We start from the raw sequence: 15,803 nt of genomic DNA, 5'->3' as shown, positions 1-15,803 counted from the left end.
TTTTTGAAAATAACACAGCTTGGGGGTGTATTTGCATTATTTTCCAAGATACAGCTAAGGGTTGTATTTGTATTTTTGAAAATAACACAGCTTGGTGGTGTATTTGTATTATTTTCAGAGATATAGCTAAGGGCTGTATTTTTATTTTTGACAATAACACAGGTTGGGAGTGTATTTGTATTATTTTCAAAGATACAGCTAAGGGATGTATTTATATATAACACAGCTTGGGGGTGTATTTGTAGTATTTTCAAAGATACACCTCATGGTTTTATTTGTATTTTTGAAAATAACACAGCTTGGGGGTGTATTTGTATTATTTTCCAAGATACAGCTAAGGGTTGTATTTGTATTTTTGAAAACAACGCAGCTAGGGGGTGTATATGTATCATTTTCCAAGATACAGCTAAGGGTTGTATTTGTATTTTTGACAATTACACAGCTTGGGTGTGTATTTATATTATTTTCCAAGATGCAGCAAAGGGGTGTATTTGTATTCTTGAAAATAACACAGCTTGGGGGTGTATTTGTATTATTTTACAAGATTCAGCTAACGGTTGTATTTGTATTTTTGACAATAACACAGCTTGCGGGTGTATTTGTATTATTTTCCGTGATACAGCTAAGGGTTGTATTTTTATTTTTTAAAATATCACAGCTTTGTGGTGTATTTGTATTATTTTCCGAGATACAGCTAAGGGTTGTAATTTGTATTTTTGAAAATAACATAGCTTTGGTGTATATTTTTGTTATTTTCCGAGATACAGCTAAGGGTTGTATTTGTATTTTGAAAATAACACAGCTTGGGGGTGTATTTGTATTATTTTCTGAGATACTGCTAAGGGTTGTATTTGTATTTTTGAAAATAACTCAGCTTGTGTGTGTATTTGTATTATTTTCCGAGATACACCTAAGGGTTGTATCTGTATTTTTGAAAATAACACAGCTTGGGGTGTATTTGTATTATTTTCCTAGGTACAGTTAAGGGTTGTATCTGTATTTTTGACAATAACACATCTTGGGGGTGTATTTGTATTATTTTCCAAGGTACAACTAAGGCTTGTTTCTGTATTTTTGACAATAAGACAGCTTGCGCTGTATTTGTATTATTTTCTGAGATTCAGCTAAGGATTGTATCTGTATTTTTGACAATAACACAGCTTTGGGGTGTATTTGTATTGTTTTCCGAGATACAGCTAAGGGTTGTATTTGTATTTTTGACAATAACTTAGCTTGTGGGGTGTATTTTTATTATTTTCAAAGATGCAGCTAAGGGTTGTATCTGTATTTTTGACAATAGCACCGCTTGGGGGTGTATTTGTATTATTTTCCGAGATACAGCTAAGGGTTGTATCTGAATTTTTGAAAATTACACATCTTGGAGGTGTATTTGTATTATTTTACGAGATACACCTAAGGGTTGTATTTGTATTTATGACAATGACACAGCTTGGGGATGTGTTTGTATTATTTTGCATAGTTCAGCTAAGGGTTGTATCTGTATTTTTGACAATAACACAGCTTGGGGATGTGTTTGTATTATTTTCCTAGATACAGCTAAGGGTTGTATCTGTATTTTTGACAACAATACAGCTTGGGGGTGTATTTGTATTATTCTCCAAGATACAGCTAAGGGTTGTATTTATATTTTTGAAAATAACACAGCTTGGGGGTGTATTTGTATTATTCTCCAAGATACAGCCAAGGGTTGTATTTGTATTTTTGAAAATAACACAGATTTGGGGTGTATTTGTATTATTTTCCAAGATACAGCTCACGGCTGTATTTTTGTATTTTTGAAAATAACACAGCTTGGGTGTATATTTGTATTATTTTCCAAGATACAGCTCAGGGCTGTATTTTTGTATTTTTGAAAATAACACAGCTTAGGGGGGTATTTGTATTATTTTCCAAGATACAGCTAAGGGTTGTGTTTGTATTTTTGAACATAACACAGCTTGTGGGTGTATTTGTATTATTTTCCAAGATACAGCAAAGGGCTGTATTTTTGTATTTTTGAAAATGACAGAGCTTGGGGGTGAATTTGTATTATTTTCCAAGATACAGCTAAAGGCTCTATTTTCGTATTTTTGACAATAACACAGCTTTGGGGTGTATTTGTATTATTTTCCAAGATACAGCTAAGGGTTTTATTTGTATTTTTGAAAATAACACAGTTTTGGGGTGTATTTGTATTATTTTCCAAGATACAGCTAAGGGTTTTATTTGTAATTTTGACAATACACAGCCTGTGGGTGTATTTCTGTTATTTTCCAACATACAGCTAAGGGTTGTATTTGTATTTTTTACAATAACACAGCTTGGGGGTGTATTTGTTTTATTGTCAAAGATGCAGCTAAGGGCTGTATTTCTATTTTTTAAAATAACACAGCTTGCGAGTTTATTTGTATTATTTTCCAAGATACAGCTAAGGGTTTTATGTGTATTTTTGAAAATAACACAGCTTCGGGGTGTATTTGTATTATTTTCCAAGAAACAGCTAAGGGTTGTATTTGTATTTTTGTAAATAACACAGCTTAGGGGTGTATTTGTATTATTTTCCAAGATACAGCTAAGGATTGTATTTGTATTTTTGAAAATAACACAGCTTGTGGGTGCATTTGTATTATTTTCCAAGAAAGAGCTAAGGGTTGTATTTGTATTTTTTAAAATAACACAGCTTGAGGGTGTATTTGTATTATTTTCCAAGATACAGCTAAGGGTTGTATTTGTATTTTTGAAAATAACACAGCTTGGGGGTGTATTTGTATTATTTTCCATGATACAGCTAAGGGTTGTTTTTGTATTTTTGAAAATAACACAACTTGGGGTTGTATTTGTATTATTTTCCAAGATACAGCTAAGGCTTGTATTTGTATTTTTGAAAATAACACAGCTTGGGCGTGTATTTTTATTATTTTCAAAGATACAGCTAAGGGTTGTATTTGTATTTTGGACAATAACACAGCTTAGGGGTGTATTTGTATTATTTTCAAAGATACAGCTAAGGGATGTATTTGTATATAACACAGTTTGGGGGTGTATTTGTATTATTTTCAAAGATAAAGCTAAGGGTTGTATTTGTATTTTTGACAATAACACAGCTTGGGCGTGTATTTGTATTATTTTCCAAGATACAGCTATGGGTTGTATTTGTATTTTTGAAAATAACACAGCTTGTGGGTGTATTTGTATTATTTTCCTAGATAAAGCTCAGGGTTGTCTTTGTATTTTTGAAAATAACAGAGCTTGGGCCTGTATTTGTATTATTTTCCAAGATACAGCTCAGCGTTTTATTTGTATTTTTGAAAAAACGCAGCTTGGGGGTGTATTTGTATTATTTTCCAAGATACAGCTAAGGGTTTTATTTGTATTTTTGACAATAACGCAGCTTCGGGGTGTATTTATATTATTTTCCAAGGTACAGCTAAGGGTTTTATTTGTATTTTTGAAAATAACACAGCTTGGGGGTGTATTTGTATTATTTTCCAAGATACAGCTAAGGTTTTTATTTGTATTTTTGACAATAACAAATCTTGGGGGTGTATATTATTTTACAAGATACAGCTAAGGGGTGTATTTGTATTTTTTACAATAACACAGCTTGGGGGTGTATTTGTAGTATTTTGAAAGATACAGCTAAGGTTTGTATTTGTATTTTTGAAAATAACACAGCTTGGGGGTGTATTTGTATTATTTTCCAAGATACAGCTAAGGGTTGTATTTGTATTTTTGAAAATAACACAGCCTGGGGGTGTATTTGTATTATTTCCAAGATACAGGTAAGGGTTGCTTTTGTATTTTTGAAAATAACACAGCTTGGGTGTTTGTTTGTATTATTTTCCAAGATACAGCTAAGGGTTGTATTTGTATTTTTGAAAATAACACAGCTTCGGGGTGTATTTTTATTATTTTCGAAGATACAGCTAAGGGTTTTATTTGTATTTTTGAAAATAACACAGCTGTTGGTGTTATGTGTATTATTTTCCAAGATAGAGCTAAGGGTTGTATTTGTATTTTTGAAAATAACGCAGCTTGGGTTGTGTATTTGTATTATTTTCCAAGATACAGCTAAGGGTTGTATTTGTATTTTTGAAAATAACACAGCTTGGGGGTGTATTTGTATTATTTTCCAAGATACTGCTAAGGGTTGTATTTGTATTTTTGAAAATAACACAGCTTGGGGTTGTATTTGTATTATTTTCCAAGATAAAGCTAAGGGTTGTATTTGTATTTTTGAAAATAACACAGCTTGGAGGTGTATTTGTATTATTTTCCAATATACAGCTAATGGTTGTATTTGTATTTTTGAAAATAACACAGCTTGTGGGTGTATTTGTATTATTTTCCAAGATACAGCTAAGGCGTGTATTTGTATTTTTGAAAATAACACAGCGTGGGGTGTATTTGTATTGTTTTCCAAGATACAGCTAAGGGTTGTATTTGTATTTTTGAATATAACACAGCTTGGGGGTGTATTTGTATTATTTTCCAAGATACAGCTAAGGGTTGTATTTGTATTTTTTAAAATAACACAGCTTGGAGGTGTATTTGTATTATTTTCCAAGGTACGGCTAAGGGTTGTATTTGTATTTTTGAAAATAACACAGCTTGGGGGTGTATTTGTATTATTTTCCAAGATACAGCTAAGTGTTGTATTTGTATTTTTGAAAATAACACAGCTTGGGGGTGTATTTGTATTATTTTCCAAGATGCAGCTAGGGGTTTTATTTGTCTTTTTGAAAATAACACAGCTTGGGGGTGTATTTGTATTATTTCCAAGATACAGCACTTAAAGCGGGGACCGTTTTAGCTGTGTATTTTGAAAAACTTGTGTGCTCTTCATGAGAAAGCTACTTTTGCTGTGCCTTTGGGTTCGAGGGGAAATGGGAGTCCTCTTCAGTCAGCAGGGACGACACCTGAGTCCTTTGCAGTCCTCTTGTCTGCCTCTGAGGGTGAAATGACAGTCGTCCCTGTCATCATGAGTCATGTCTGAAAGAATTATTCACATTCCCTACGAGAATAGACGGGTGAAATAGCGAAAGGTGTGTCTTCCTTTGGAGCTTGGACGGGTTCAAAGCCCACCTCATACCACTAAGCATTTTGCTGAACACGAGCAGTTTTGTGTGTTCGGCCTGTGTTTGGGTGTTTTTTGTGTCACGTGTGTGTGTTTGTGTGTGTCTGTGTGTGTGTGTCTGTATTTCTTTCTCCATTCCTGAGCAGCAAATCTTTTTTCCTCTTTTAGCATGTTACTCACAACTGTGGATGAAGCCCAGCAGTCCTGAAAACACAATCCATGTATGGTTGAAGGAATTTTTCTTGGTGATGAGTACGAGTTTGGTGACTGAAACCAGCTCATTTCCCATTGACCACTGAGGCCACATCTCTCAGGTGAGAAGCAAAGTGAGAATTTGAACCAGGCACATTCTCCTTAGAGACAATGGGCCAAAGACAGGTCCGATGGAATCGAATGTCTTTTCATGTTGACATCCATCCCGTCAAGCTGTCGTTAAGCCATTGAAGTGTCACATTGGGCCTGGGGGAGGCGGTGCACCCTGTGAAATTACACGTCCGAAGATTTGGATTTGATTTCCAGCCCTCTGCCAGTCAGTCTTCCAGGCACTTTCATGTGACAAGCCTTAGGCGAGTCCCTTTCTGTCTCTGTTTCCGGATTCCTTCACAGGTATTTATGTGGGCCTTAAGGCCCACTGGGAAAAGATCCCTCTTCCAGCCCAGTGCCTGCTTTCTTGGTTTGACTTGTCAATCTGGACTTGAATACACCTTTGGTTTTGGATTGACTCTATTACCTCTCGTAGAAATTAACACACAAAACTGACAGCTGATTGACAAGATGAGAAGCAGTCTTCCAGAATTCAAATTGAACTTAATCCTTTCTTACTAAAAGAATGCTCAACTCAAGGGGACACATATCACTCATTTTGACTTCATGAGCTATGGCAGGTAGAGACAACTTTTTGAAAATACACAGCTAAAACTGTCCGTGCTTTGAATGCTAGACAAGTTTTTCAGAATACACAGCTAAAACGGTCCCCGCTTTAAGTGCTAAAGCACTTAAAGCGGGGACCGTTTTAGCTGTGTATTTTGAAATAGTTGTGTGCTCTTCAAAGAGAAAGCTACTTTTGCTGTGCCTTTGGGTTCGAGGGGAAATGGGAGTCCTCTTCAGTCAGCAGGGACGACACCTGAGTCCTTTGCAGTCCTCTTGTCTGCCTCTGAGGGTGAAATGAGAGTGGTCCCTGTCATCATGAGCCATGTCTGAAAGAATTATTCACATTCCCTACGAGAATAGACGGGTGAAATAGCGAAAGGTGTGTCTTCCTTTGGAGCATGGACGGGTTCAAAGCCCACCTCATACCACTAAGTATTTTGCTGAACATGAGCAGTTGTGTGTGCGGCCTGTGTTTGGGTGTTTTTTGTGTCACGTGTGTGTGTGTGTGTGTGTCTGTGTGTGTGTCTGTGTGTGTGTGTCTGTATTTCTGTCTCCATTCCTGAGCAGCAAATCTTTTTTCCTCTTTTAGCATGTTACTCCGAAATGTGGATGAAGCCCAGCACTCCTGAAAACACAATCCATGTATGGTTGAAGGAATTGTTCTTGGTGATGAGTGAGAGGTTGGTGACTGAAACCAGCTCAATTCCCATTGACCACTGAGGCCACATCTAGACCAGATGTACATATCTCTGCACGCTGTACATCTAGGCTAGATGTACACTGTACATCTAGGCTAGATGTACATATCTCTGCACGCTGTACATCTAGACTAGATATACACTGTACATCTAGACTAGATGTGCCTATCTCTGCACGCTGTACATCTAGACTATATGTAAACTGTACATCTAGTCTAGATGTGCCTATCTCTGCACGCTGTACATCTAGACTATATGTACACTGTACATCTAGACTAGATGTTTCTATCTCTGCACGCTGTGCATCTAGACTAGATGTGCCTATCTCTGCACGCTGTACATCTAGACTAGATGTGCGCTGTACATCTAGACTAGATGTACATATCTCTGCACGCTGTACATCTAGACTAGATGTACATATCTCTACACGCTGTAAATCTAGACTAGATGTACATATCTCTGCACGCTGTACATCTAGACTAGATGTACATATCTCTGCACGCTGTACATCTAGACTAGATGTACATATCTCTGCACGCTGTCCATCTAGACTAGATGTACATATCTCTGCACGCTGTCCATCTAGACTAGATGTACACTGTCCATCTAGACTAGATGTACACTGTCCATCTAGACTAGATGTACATATCTCTGCACGCTGTACATCTAGACTAGATGTGCGCTGTACATCTAGACTAGATGTACATATCTCTGCACGCTGTACATCTAGACTAGATGTACATATCTCTACACGCTGTAAATCTAGACTAGATGTACATATCTCTGCACGCTGTACATCTAGACTAGATGTACATATCTCTGCACGCTGTACATCTAGACTAGATGTACATATCTCTGCACGCTCTACATCTAGACTAGATGTACATATCTCTGCACGCTGTACATCTAGACTAGATGTACATATCTCTGCACGCTCTACATCTAGACTGGATGTACATATCTCTGCACGCTCTACATCTAGACTGGATGTACATATCTCTGCACGCTGTACATCTAGACTGGATGTACATATCTCTGCACGCTGTACATCTAGACTAGGTGTACATATCTCTGCACGCTGTACATCTAGACTAGGTGTACATCTCTCTGTGCGCTGTACATCTAGACCAGGTGTACAGCGTACACCTGGACTAGGTGTACATCTCTCTGTGCGCTGTACATCGAGACCAGGTGTACAGCGTACACCTGGACTAGGGGTACATCTCTCTGTGCGCTCTACGTCGAGACCAGGTTTACAGCGTACACCTGGACTAGGTGTACATCTCTGCGCGCTCTACGTCGGGACCAGGTGTACAGCGTACACCTGGACTAGGTGTACGTCTCTCTGTGCGCTCTACGTCGAGACCAGGTACACCTGGACTAGGTGTACGTCTCTCTGTGCCCTCTACGTCGAGACCAGGTGTACAGCGTACACCTGGACCAGGTGTACGTCTCTCTGTGCGCTCTACATCCAGGCCAGGTGTACAGCGTACACCTGGACTAGGTGTACGTCTCTCTGTGCGCTCCACATCGAGACCAGGTGTACAGCATACACCTGGACTAGGTGTACGTCTGTCTGTGCGCTCTACATCCAGGCCAGGTGTACAGCGTACACCTGGACTAGGTGTACGTCTCTCTGTGCGCTGTACATCGAGACCAGGTGTACAGCGTACACCTGGACTAGGTGTACGTCTCTCTGTGCACTGTACATCGAGACCAGGTGTACAGCGTACACCTGGACTAGGTGTACATCTCTCTGTGCGCTGTACATCTAGTCCTGCCCAAAACAATCATATTTATGCGCATTTGATTTTTTTTAAAGTATTCAATTATAATCAAAATGCCACTAACATTTTCACAAGGCCAAGCACAGTGGCTCACACCTGTAATCTCAGCACTTTGAGAGGCCAAGATAGGTGTATCATTTGAGGTCAGGAGTTGGAGGCCAGCCTGGCTGACTTGGTGAAACCTGGTGTCTACTAAAAATACAAAAATGAGCCAAACCCAGTGGCACACGCCTATAATCCCAGCTCCTCAGGGGGCCGAGACTGGAGAACTGTTTGAACCCAGGAGACGGAGGTTGCAGTGAACTGAGATTCTACCACTGCACTCCAGCCTGGGTGATGTAGCCAAACTCTGTCTCAAGAAAATAAAACATTTTTTACTATTTTTAGAAAGAGTGTCTTGCTCTGTCTCAGAGCTGGAATTCAGTGGCATGATCACAGTTCGCTGAAACCTTGAACTGCTGGGCTCAAGGGATCCTCCTGCCTCAGCCTCCCAAGTAGTTACTACTATGGGTGCATACTATAACCAACATGCCCAGTTAATATAAAAATTTTTTTTGTAAAGATAGGATCTCTCTGGTTGGTATGTTACTCAGACTAGCCTTGATCTCCTGGCATCCAGTGATCCTCCCACCTCAGCCTCCATATGCCATTATACCTTAATGGTACCTAGCCAGGGCTTAGTACTTAAATGTACTTAGTATTGAAATGTACTTTGTCAGAATCACCTATACCTGTGATCCCAGTACTTTGGGAAGCCGACGTAGGATGATCACGTTAGGCCAGGACCTTGAGAGCACATGCCCAATGTACTGAAACCACATCTCTACTAAAAATACAAAAAAATTATCTGGGTGTGGTAGTGCCCATAATCCCAGCTACTAGGGAGGCTGAGGCACATGAATTGCTTGAGCGTTGGAGGTGGAGGTTGCAGTGAGCTGAGATCACACCGTTGCATCAGCCTGGCCAACAGAGGGAAACTCTGTCTCAAACAAACAAACATCTAGCCAGGGCTCTGGAAACCATGGCATATAGTATCTACACAGGAGACATAGAGATCCCACCATCTGTTTTCTGTTTTTTTTTTTTTTTTTTTTTTTTTTTTTGAGACGGAGTTTCGCTCTTGTTACACAGGCTGGAGTGCAATGGCGCGGTCTCGGCTCACCGCAACCTCCGCCTCCTGGGTTCAGGCAATTCTCCTGCCTCAGCCTCCTCAGTAGCTGGGATTACAGGCATGTGCCACCATACCCAGCTAATTTTTTGTATTTTTAGTAGAGACAGGGTTTCACCATGTTGACCAGGATGGTCTCGATCTCTCAACCTCGTGATCCACCCGCCTCGGCCTCCCAAAGTGCTGGGATTACAGGCTTGAGCCACCGCGCCCGGCTCACCATCTGTTTTTATACTGCTCATGAGCTGCCCAAGAATGTTTATTGGCTTTATATTTTTAAATACTTGAAAAAAATCAGACTGGGCACAGTGGCTCACACCTGCAATCCCAGCACTTTGGGAGGCTGAAGTGGGAGGATCACCTGAGATCAGGAGTTGGAGACCAGCCTGGCTAACATGGTGAAACCCCATCTCTACTAAAATACAAAAATTAGCCAGGCCTGGTGGCACACACCTGCAATCCCAGACTATAGTGCAGTGGTTCAGTCTTGGCTCACTGCAATCTCTGCCTCCTGGGTTCAAGTAGTTCTCCTGCCTCAGCCTCCCAAGTAGCTAGGACTACAGGTGTGTACCACCATGCCCACCTTTTTTTTTTTTTTTTTTTGTATTATTAGTAGAGATGGAGTTTCACCATGTTGGGGAGGATGTTCTCGATCTCCTGACCTCATGATCCGCCCACCGCAGCCTCCCAAAGTGATGGGATTACAGGCATGAGCCCCAGCCTTTTTTTTTTTTTTTTTTTTGAGAGAGGGTCTCGCTCTGTGGAGGTGCAGGCTGTGCTGAGTTCTGACTGTACTACTGCACCCAGGCTGGAGTGCAGAAGTGACATCATGGCTCACTGCAGCCTCCACCTTCCCTGGATTCAAACGATCCTCCCTCTTCAGCCTCGTGAGTAGCTGGCTACAAGAACATGCCAACATGCCTGGCTAATTTTTTTGTGTTTTTTGTAGAGACTGGGTCCCTCTATGTTATGCACACTGGTCTCAAACACCTGGCTTCAAGCAGTCCCCCTGCCTTAGCCTCCCAAAGTCCGGAATTCTGGATATTACAGTGGTGAGCCACTGTACTCAGTCTGTATTATCCTTAAAAACGAATTTTTTTTTTACTTTTTTGAAGGCAGGGTCTCAGTCTGTCATCCAGGCTCACTGCATCCAGGTGCAATTGTGGCTCACTGCAGCCTCCACCTCTCAGGCTCAAGCAGTCCTCCTCCTTCAACCTCCCAGTAGCTGGAACCACAGGTGCACCACCATGTAAGACTAACTTATTTTTTGTAGAGATGGGCTTTCACCCTCCTGCCTGGGCTGATCTCAAATAGCTGGACTCAAATGATCCTCCAGCCTCAGCCTCCCAAAGTGCTGGGATTACAGATGAGAGCTGCCAAACCCAACCTGTTTTATTGCTTATAGTAGTTACCTGTATTAGAAGACATTCCAAGCTGGGCACGCTGGCTCAAGCCTGTAATCCCAGCACTTTGGGAGGCTGAGGCGGGTGGATCACGAGGTCAAGAGATCGAGACCATCCTGGTCAGCATGGTGAAACCCCGTCTCTACTAAAAAATACAAAAAATTAGCTGTGCATGGTGGCACGTGCCTGTAATCCCAGCTACTCAGGAGGCTGAGGCAGGAGAATTGCCTGAACCCAGGAGGCGGAGGTTGCGGTGAGCCGAGATCGCGCCATTGCACTCCAGCCTGGGTAAACAAGAGCGAAAACTCTGTCTCAAAAAAAAAAAAAAAAAAAAAAAAGAGGAAGAAGACATTCCATTGTGTTCAAGCCCCTGGCTGACCAAAAACTCCACAGCCATCACTCTGAGCCTGCTTATAGAGAAGACTAGTAGGGGTTGCATTGCCTTTTCTTTTTTCTTTTGAGATGGAGTCTTCTCTGGCCCCAGGCTTAAGTGCAGTGGCGTGATCTAAGCTCACTGCTACCTCCACCTTCGGGGTTCAAGTGATTCTCCTGCCTCGATCTCCCAATTAGCTGGGATTACAGGCACATGCAACCATGCCCGGTTCATTTTTGTATTTTTAGTAGAGCCAAGGTTTTGCCATGTTAGCCAGGCTGATCTTGAACTCCTGACCTCAAGTGATGTGCCCACCTCAGCCTCCCAAAGTGCTGGGATTACAGGCATGCACCCCCATGCGTGGCAGAAGGATCAGATTTTCTCATTTTATTTTTTAGATGGAGTCTCACTCTGTCACCCAGGCTGGAGTACAATGGTGTGGTCTCGGCTCACTGCAACCTCCACCTCCCGGGATTCTCAGGCCTCAGCCTCTTGAGTAGCTGTGTCTACAGGCATGTGCCACCACACCTGGCTAATTTCTGTATTTTTAGTAGAGATGGGGTTTCTATGTTGGCCGTGATGGCCTCAAACTCCTGACCTCTGGTGATCTTCTCACCTCCACCTTCTAAAGTGCTGAGATTACAGGCGTAAACCACCGTGCTTAGCCATGGGTTTTCTTGAACCAAGGCATATTCCTTGTCATGTTTAACAAAATTGTGCCCAGCCCTGTACTTTCCTTGATTCATCCTCCTTTAAATAGTGAACCTCTCAAAAGCTGTAAGGAACATGGAAGAGCCACTGGCCAGGTGGGCTGGGGTCCCAGCAGTTGCCACCCCCTTTCCCAGGATGTACACGGGGTCTCATGTACCTGTCCTGTTATCTCCTAGGTCAGCTCGTCGACACCGTCTGGGTGAAAAAAGGAGACCAGACGTTGTTTTCTTCCATGTTCACAGCCAGTATCACCATCCACAACATTGCTGTCAGTGCATGCCTGACCCACCAGTTTCCTGGAAATATTTAGACCTGGTTTATTAACCACACACCTGCCAGACCCAACCCAGCCAAAACACGAAATCGACCGAACACAGTGACCCACACCTGTAATCCCATCACTTTGGGAGGCCGAGGCCGGTGGATCTCCTGAGGTCAGGAGTTTGAGACCAGCCTGGCCAACATGGTGAAATCCCATCTCTACTGAAAATATAAAAATGAGCCGGGTGTGGGGGTGCACACCTGTAATCCCAGCTACTTGGGAGGCTGAGGTGGGAGAATCACTTGACCACAGGAGGTGGAGTTGCAGTGAGCTGAGATTGAACCACCGCACTCCAGCCTGGGCAGAGCATGAGACTCCATCTCAAAAAACAACAGTAACGAGGCTGGGCCCGGTGGCTCACGCCTGTAGCCCCAGCACTTTGGGAAGCCAAGGCAGGTGGATCACGAGGTCAAGAGATTGAGACCATCCTGGTCAACATGGTGAAACCCCGTCTCTACTAAAAGTACAAAAAACTAGCTGGGCATGGTGGCGCGTGCCTGTAATCCCAGCTACTCAGGAGGCTGAGGCAGGAGAATTGCCTGAACCCAGGAGGCGGAGGTTGCGGTGAGCCGAGATCGTGCCATTGCACTCCAGCCTGGGTAACAAGAGCGAAACTCCGTCTCAAAAACAACAACAACAACAACAACAACAACGAAATGGATTATTCGTTGGATATAACTTTGCTGGGGATGCTGTAACAAAGTGCCACAAACTAAGTGGCTTAGAATAAGACACATTTGTCTCAGGCCAGATGCCGTGGCTCATGTCTGTAATCCCTGTACTTTGGGAGCATGAGTGAGAGGATAACTTCAGGTCAGGAGTTCAATACCAGCCAGGCCAACAGGATGAAACCCCACCTGTACTAAAAACAAAACAGCCAGGAGTGGTGGCTCACACCTGTAATCCTAGCACTTTGGGAGGCTGAGGTTGGCAGATCAAGAGGTCAGGAGTTTGAGACCAGCATAGCCAACATGGTGAAACCCCATCTCTACTAAAAATATAAAAATTAGCTGGCCTAAAACTTAAAACGGCCTTTATGAACAGAAACACTTTGACACCTCAGGTAAAGGGCTACATATTTCCCTCTCTATTTTCATATCTTAGCTTTAAGATGAAATGACATTGTCATTTTACTTATAATAGGAGAACCTACGAATAGGAGAACTTAAATAACATTGTCATTTGACTTAAAATAGGACAACCTAGAAACTTGATTCCCGCTTATTAGTGCAAACCAAAGGGGTTATTTCCAAATATTTTCAGTTTAGTTTTTGTTCATGTGTAATATAAATGATTTAAAAGCCAGGTTTCGGGGGAAGCTGCCATAAATGTGTTTAATAGTTGCTGCCTCAGCATCCATTTTCAGACCTGACCTAAGTTGTCTGAAGCCCTGTCTCACTGTATCCCCTCCGATCTGGGTAACCCTCCCCCTCCCCTAGTGGTCGTGATGTGGCCCATTTGTTCTTCATCCCGCTGAGTCAGAACCCACCCATCACACAGCTGCTGGTCATGATAAAACCTAATGGTCAACACCAGAAACCTGTAAATAAGCCCAGCTCCACGTGTTCTCTTAAATCAGCAAAGCCACACCCTCACGGGAAAGCCCAAGAAGAAAGCTTCAGGCCCTCTCTCTGCTCTCTGGTTCCTCATGGCCTTCAGACTGCCCCTCGGGCTCCAGACGCTCCCCGAACTTCTCCAGGATGGGTAAGTTAGAGATTTCTTCTGTTCCTGTGTTTTGGTGTTGCCTCCTCCTTGTGCCTTACCTGACTGACACCCCAGAGCCTGCCTTTCCTCCTGGCCAGGGCTCTCCTGGAGATGGGCCGGCTTCTGGCCTCCTTTAAAGAGAGACCTCAACCAAATTAGAGAGAAACCTAAATAAATAAATCACAACAGAAAGCTTGTTTTTTTACTTAAAATCCATATTTATAACATAAAATGTGTTTATGCTAGATTTAGAACACACTAGGCCTGTTCTAGGTCTAAATTGCACTGCTATCTTGTAGTATGCAGTTATTCCTCATTTTACTTTCCACTTGAAGTCGTTGTATTTCCTTAGTTTATAAACACCTTGAATTCTTTAGCTGAAAAGACAGGGTAACTTGATAGGGCAGCCCCCTTAGGAACCATAACCCCCAATGCAGTACAAATTAAATGTGCAAAACTGTGAGCACCATGTCCTATGTTATTAAAGATAGAATATAATGCTGAAAGGCAAGAAAGTCTTTTTTTTTTTTTTTTTTTTTTTTTGAGATGGAGTTTCGTTCTTGTTACCCAGGCTGGAGTGCAATGGCGCGATCTCGGCTCACCGCAACCTCCACCTCCCAGGTTCAGGCAATTCTCCTGCCTCAGCCTCCTGAGTAGCTGGGATTACAGGCACGCACCACCATGCCCAGCTATTTTTTGTATTTTTAGTAGAGACGGGGTTTCACCATGTTGACCAGGATGGTCTCGATCTCTTGACCTCCTGATCCACCCGCCTCGGCCTCCCAAAGTGCTGGGATTACAGGCGTGAGCCACCGCGCCCGGCCTAAGAAAGTCTTTATGAAGAAGTTTAAAGGGGTAGAAGAATGGACAGATGAACTGGAAATGGAAAGATCAGTTTTCCGTTCCTTTAGGAGTAAGCTCCTTTGGAAACTAGCTGGTAAATGTCACAGTCCCTTTAGATGGCAAGGTTAGTGAATACTAAGAAAACACTAGGGTACAAGTGTTCATCACGCAAAGTACACCTGTAATATTTCATCTGGTCTCTCAGTGACCCTAGAAGAAACAAGAGACGTTTTCAGATGAGGAGATTGGGCTTCAGGGTGAAATTAGGAGACTGGTAAGACTCACAGAGAGAGTCAGTGGTGGAACGGAGTTCAGATCCACATTCTTCCAACTGCAAGCACAGGGCATTTTCCACTAATCAGTGCACTAACCCAAGAAATCTAATTTTTCCAAACATTTAAAAGGATGCTATGGCCATTTGAGTAAAACCACTTTTGGCCTATACTTCTGATTCCTCATTACCAGCCTACCATTGTTTATCTGATATGGGCAGCAGAATTAAGATGTAATGAAGTCCAGCAGAACCCCTCATTATCTGTGGAGATACAGTAGTAACAGATGGTGATATCGTTAGAACGTTTGGGTCCTTCAAATCTCATGTTGAAATGTGATCCCCAGTGTTGGAGGTAGGGCCTGCTGGGAGGGAGGTGTTGACTCATCGGGCAGATCCTTCATGAATGGCTTGGTGCCCTCCTCACGGTAATGACTGAATTCCTGCTCCCTTCACTCACTGAGATCTGGTGGTTACAGTGTGATACTGCCCCCGTCTCTCTCTTGCTTCCTCTCTCACTATGTTAGATGCCAGCTCCTCTTTGCCTTCTGCCATGGTTGTAAGCTCCCTGAGGTC

Source organism: Saimiri boliviensis, chromosome 10, assembly GCF_048565385.1.
Source record: "Saimiri boliviensis isolate mSaiBol1 chromosome 10, mSaiBol1.pri, whole genome shotgun sequence".
Classification (NCBI taxonomy): domain Eukaryota; kingdom Metazoa; phylum Chordata; class Mammalia; order Primates; family Cebidae; genus Saimiri; species Saimiri boliviensis.
Note: the sequence above shows the minus strand (reverse complement) of the source record.